The following is a 6,259-nucleotide window of genomic DNA, read 5'->3' as shown; positions in this document are numbered from 1 at the left end:
TTCATCACGGACTGGACTGAATCTCCATGAACTCTCCTCCTCCTTATACTCCAGTAAAATATGACTCCTTAATTTATCTGTTTAGGCCTCCTTTCAGCCGAGATCCAAAGTTCATTTACACTCACTGATGTTCCATGACTTACTTGAGCCCAAAAGAAGGAAAGACTTCAGTTTACTCGGAAGTTCAGAGATGTGTGAAACTCTGTAGGTTTTTCTATGTTAGTCACATCAAAATTTCACGGAGGCGTCGCTTCAAGGCTTACGCTATTGGCTAGCGATCGTTTTCTTGCCCGCCTTCTGCTTCCGGCTGTGGCCTGTTACTATTGGCCGGTGCGTCCGCTGGCCCCCCTTGGATTGGCAGGATGACTTTGAGGGCAGGGTGGGGTGGAGTTGGCCGGTGTTTGCGGCCAGCGGCGGTGGTTGAGGAGGCGCCGGGTTCCGGATTCGTAGTAAAGAAGCGCAGAGGGGTTGGATGTAAACCCCGGACCATGGGGTAAGCGCGGAGAGCTTTGGCGCTGGGGCGTTTTGCGTGGGCTGTTCGGAGCCGTCCTTCATGCGCAGGGGCAAGTAGGGCGGCAAAGCGCCTCCTAGAAAAGCAGGCTTTGGCTCCGGGCCTTTCTCCTAGGAGAGACTGCCGCTGGGAGCGAGAGTGAGGATGCCTGGGCTCCGTTTGTCAGAGCGGGGGGGGGGCGTTGCGGCCGGGAGTCCAGTCGCGACTCTTGCGATCCTCACCCCACCCCCCCAATTAATGGCGCCTCCGGAGGCGAGGTGGAAGAGGCCGACAGTGGCTAAGCGCCTGGACATGATGCGCCTGCTCGGCTGCCTTTACCTTTCAACGTCGCGAATCCCGATCGGTTGCCCGGCACTCCCACACTCCCGTCAGGGCGCTGAGCGCTGCTTGTACGATGTGCAGTTGTGCCAGACTGATCGACAGCATCATTTCACGGTCGCTCGTGCCTGCTCAGGCTAGCTCATATCCTCTTGCTCTAGATTAGTTTGATGTGCAGTCCTCATCCCAATGCATTTATGCTTCAAAAACTGTGAAGACGAGTGCCACTACCGAAGAGAGAGGCTTCGGTAGTGCTTATTTCCTAGGACGGAAGCCTTCCATGTGTGGTTATATCGAAGTCTGTTCCCGTCTGCTCCGTTGAGCATGTTCTGATTTCCTCGTTAAGCCTATAGCCTGTGGTTTCTTGTCCTAAATAGATAAGGCAGGCTAGGATTATGCTTTAAAGTTCCATTATTGAACTCAATGCCCTTTGGCTATTTTTGGACTGCAGTCCCATTTTGGCTGGGGTTGATGGAAAGTGTAGTCCGAAACACTGAGGTTTCTTTAAGCACTCTCAAACCAGTGGATAAAATACACCTGATGCACTGGAGTATTTCAAATGATTTTTAAGAAATATTCTGAGTTGTGATCTTAGCTATGCACCATGGGTATATTAGAGATGTTGTTGTTGTTTATTCGTTTAGTCGCTTCCGACTCTTTGTGACCTCATGGACCAGCCCACGCCAGAGCTTCCTGTCGGTCGTCAACACCCCCAGCTCCCCCAGGGACGAGTCCGTCACCTCTAGAATATCATCCATCCATCTTGCCCGTGGTCGGCCCCTCTTCCTTTTGCCCTCCACTCTCCCTAGCATCAGCATCTTGGTCTTCTCATGATGTGGCCAAAGTATTTCAGTTTTGCCTATAATATCATTCCCTCAAGTGAGCAGTCTGGCTTGATTTCCTGGAGGATGGACTGGCTTGATCTTCTTGCAGTCCAAGGCACTCTCAGAATTTTCCTCCAACACCACAGTTCAAAAGCATCGATCTTCCTTTGCTCAGCCTTCCTTATGGTCCAGCTCTCGCAGCCATATGTTACTACAGGGAACACCATTGCTTTAACTATGCGGACCTTTGTTGTCAGTGTGATGTCTCTGCTCTTAACTATTTTATCGAGATTTGTCATTGCTCTTCTCCCAAGGATTAAGCATCTTCTGATTTCCTGACTGCAGTCAGCATCTGCAGTAATCTTTGCACCTAGGAATACAAAGTCTTTCACTGCTTCTACATTTTCTCCCTCTGTTTGCCAGTTATCAATCAAGCTGGTTGCCATAATCTTGGTTTTTTGGAGGTTTAGCTGCAAGCCAGCTTTTGCACTTTCTTCTTTCACCTTCATCATAAGGCTCCTCAGTTCCTCTTCACTTTCAGCCATCAAAGTGGTATCATCTGCATATCTGAGATTGTTAATGTTTCTTCCAGAGATTTTAACTCCAGCCTTGGATTCCTCAAGGCCAGCTTGTCGCATGATGTGTTCTGCATACAAGTTGAATAGGTAGGGTGAGAGTATACAGCCCTGCCATACTCCTTTCCCAATCTTAAACCAGTCCGTTGTTCCGTGGTCTGTTCTTACTGTTGCTACTTGGTCGTTATACAGATTCTTCAGGAGGCAGACAAGATGACTTGGTATCCCCATACCGCTAAGAACTTGCCACAATTTGTTATGGTCCACACAGTCAAAGGCTTTAGAATAGTTAATAAAACAGAAATAGATGTTTTTCTGAAACTCCCTGGCTTTTTCCATTATCCAGTGGATATTGGCAATTTGGTCCCTAGTTCCTCTGCCTTTTCTAAACCCAGCTTGTACATCTGGCAATTCTCGCTCCATGAACTGCTGAAGTCTACCTTGCAGGATCTTGAGCATTACCTTACTGGCATGTGAAATGAGTGCCACTGTTCGATAGTTTGAACATTCTTTAGTGTTTCCCTTTTTTGGTATGCGGATATAAGTTGATTTTTTCCAATCTGATGGCCATTCTTGTGTTTTCCAAATTTGCTGGCATATAGCATGCATTACCTTGACAGCATCATCTTGCAAGATTTTGAACAGTTCAGCTGGGATGCCGTCGTCTCCTGCTGCCTTGTTATTAGCAATGCTTCTTAAGGCCCACTCAACCTCACTCTTCAGGATGTCTGGCTCTAGCTCACTGACCACACCGTCAAAGCTATCCCCAATATTGTTATCCTTCCTATACAGGTCTTCTGTATATTCTTGCCACCTTTTCTTGATCTCTTCTTCTTCTGTTAGGTCCTTGCCATCTTTGTTTTTGATCATACCCATTTTTGCCTGGAATTTACCTCCGATGTTTCTAATTTTCAGGAAGAGGTCTCTTGTCCTTCCTATTCTATATATATTAGAGATATATGTATGGATATATGTAGGTAATGTTTTCTTCTCAATATCAAAGTTTTGCTTTCAGTGAAACAGAAGTTAATGGAGAAATGAAAGTTCAAGAATTTTTGGATTCCTAGTGTCTGTACAAGAGAAGCCAGTTTGGTGTAGTGGTTAAGGTATCAGGCTAGAAACTGAGAGACCATGAGTTCTAGTCCCGCCTTAGATACAAAGCCAACTGGGTGACCTTGGGCCAGTCCCTCTCTCCCTTCCCCGGGGGAAGGAGGCAATGGCAAACCACTTCTAAAATCTTTCCAAGAAAACTGCAGGGACTTGTCCAGGCAGTTGCTAGGAGTCAACGCTGACTCAAAGGCACACACACAAAAAGTATCTATGCACATAAGATAATATTTCACCCAATCAAAGTTGCTCTCAGATTCAGGTAGTAATTCTTATCAGTTTATTTATATATTTAAATCATTTATATAGCCCTCCATCTTATATCAAACTCTGGGCGGCTCCCAACCAACAATTAAAACAACAACGGACAGTTGTTCTCTGTTAGACGATTGTGTTTAATTGCTTTTTGTTATATTTTCTTAAACATTTCTTTTTAAGTTTTTGACCAGAAAGGACCTTAAGGTGGCCTGCACTGGAAAATTTAATTTACAAATTTTAAAGTATCAGATAAAAACAGTACTGAAAACAAAAGAAAATGAATCTTAAAAACAGAAGGCAAAGGTGCTACACTGAAACATAATTTGAAACTTAATTGGTATGCCAATTTTTTTTGAATACCATGCCTAAAATGAAACAATATAACTGTATGGTAATATATTTCAAACATGGTATTTTCTTTTTAGGTGACATATTACATTAATATTTTAATATAACTCCATGTTCTTCATGGTCAGATCCAACCAACCTTATTATGGTCATAGACCAGCATAGTTCATGATTTTCTAGCAAATCAGTACCTATACTATAAGTAAAAAAATGAATTCTGACAAATAATGGAAGATTTTGTTATATATAATGGTAAAAGCAAAAGCAGAGTTTGTTTTCGTTTATAAATGAATGTATGCTTGGCTATATACATATATGAGTATGCACATAAAATGTCCCATGGTTTTCTCTCAGAGCAGTATAGTATAGAACAGTAATATCTGGGATTCTTGTATGCCTTTTAGTTATATCACAACAAGCAGTTCAAAGTAGCTAGGATTTCATTTTCTTTCGCGCACTCTTTTGATTCAAGGGGGAAGTTGCTTGCTCTTTCCAGAAGGACAGACATCCTGCACCTGCAAATTGTTTTGGAAACAGCTGTTAGCCACCTTTATCATTGTGTGAACCAGCTCTCCTATAGTCAGGTTGTCTACCGATTTCTTAATTCTCAGCATCTCTCCAAAGGACACTTCGATGGAGTGACCAGTGATGACTGGATACTAGGATTATTGTGTAAGAATAGAGTTGTTGCTCATTAAAATCTAGTTCTCACCCCTTGTGAGGGTTCTTTACTTTCCAAGGACTTTCCAGCAGTGTCTGCCTACACACCACAGGGTAGCTGAGCTATGCATAATGCTTTATTACAACACACACCTTCCCCAACAACAGGCTATTGCTCTCGGTTAACTCCACCCTTTTGGACTTGCAAGTTGCTGTTGCCATGTAAATGTCTTTAATACTTACTCTTTTAATACTCAGTCCAAACATCTCAAAGTCTGTAATGTATCATACAACCTTTTCCTTTTTCCAAAAGTTCTTGTACTAGTTGGGATGAGGTGCTGCTTCAGTGTGGTTGTTCCTTTTCTTGTTGCTGCCAAGCTCCAGCCTAAGCTCCAAGCTCTGTTTTAAGCAGTGTTGCCCTTTGAGCTCCCAAACCAAGCTCCAAGCAGGAATCCCACCAGGATATGCTGCTTACTGTAGCTTGTGGTCCTGGCAGTTGACTGATAGTCCTCTTGCCTGCCTGTAATAGCTGTCAATCTCCAGATGTCACCTCCACTTCTTTGTCTGCTTGCGGTTTTCTCTTTTCCTGTTACACACTCACACACATTTTGTCTTAGCGTTTGCTTTTGTAAGCTAAGGGCCTGGGTGGTGAGGCTGCCTCTAGGCATCTGCAAGTCCTTGAAAATGCCAGGGTGTTGCTCAGTGAGCCAGGCATTGGATCGATGGTGTGGATGCTTGTGAGTAAAGTAGTGAGTGAATGAATGTCTGAGGGAAATTGGATGGGGAGTGTTTCTGCCTGATTGCAGATGCCTTTCCCAAGCACAGACAGCAATTCCAACTTCACTCCCTCAAACCCCCTCAGTTGGAGTTATTTAAGGTTGCTATAAGAGAGAGTTAAAACACTAGTGTTTACTGTAGTTAATTTCATGTTTCATTCAAAGTGGATAAAGATTTTGGACCAAACCAAAGTCTTAAATTGTGGTTGGAAGTTGATTTAAGAACCTGGTTTACCTGAAGTTGGTAATTATACTTTGCTTTTTTGGATAAAACTGGAACCATGGTTAATTGGGGACTATTGCATTCAAGAGCCTCCTTTTGTGCATATAAGATGCTGATCTGATCCCAAGAGGAAAACTGTGGGCTGTGGGAAAACCCAAGAGAATCCTCAGTAGACAGAAGGTTGCTTTTTCTCATTCAGTCTTTGCACTGCAAAACCTCTTTGAGAGTTAGATGTTTGCGCCATCTGTCTGGAGTTGTCACTACCCAAAGAGGGGTGACAGGGGTGCATTTTAGCCCCCCCTTCCCCTTTTTAATTTGTATTAATACAATAATTCAGGTTCCTCTCAGTGTCTACTCATGCCCCCATTAGCAAGTCTAGTATTTCTTTTTTTTATGAATAATTTTTATTAAAAGAAGATTTTATAAAGATTTTAAAAACTACAGAAACATAGAAGAAGAAATAGAAAAAGGAAGTGATTATAAAGGTAAAAGAAAATGTGAGGAATAACAAAAAAGCAAGAAAAAAAATTATCTAAGGAAGCGACTTCTGATCTTCTTTGCAGCAGTTACGAACATACTAATTACCATCTCCGCTCTCCCATATTGCATATCATAGTTCCCTTTTTTCCTTAAACAAATCTTATAATCAATAAATCCCC

The 6,259-nt window shown here is 43.0% G+C and overlaps 1 protein-coding gene across 1 annotated transcript in view; it reads left to right on the top strand.

The window, feature by feature from the left end:
• The first annotated feature begins 399 nt into the window (after positions 1–399).
• The window catches only part of BLTP1 (bridge-like lipid transfer protein family member 1), a 145,567-nt gene continuing 139,707 nt past the window's right edge, over positions 400–6,259 (top strand). Inside the window, exon 1 of the mRNA XM_063310165.1 lies at positions 400–493. The gene's annotated coding sequence lies outside the window, so the exon portion shown is untranslated. The remainder of the gene's footprint in view (positions 494–6,259) is intronic.

Source organism: Candoia aspera, chromosome 8 (genome assembly GCF_035149785.1).
Source record: "Candoia aspera isolate rCanAsp1 chromosome 8, rCanAsp1.hap2, whole genome shotgun sequence".
Classification (NCBI taxonomy): Eukaryota; Metazoa; Chordata; class Lepidosauria; order Squamata; family Boidae; genus Candoia; species Candoia aspera.
The sequence above is the reverse complement of the archived record's forward strand: the minus strand, read 5'-3'. Positions and strand labels throughout refer to the sequence as shown.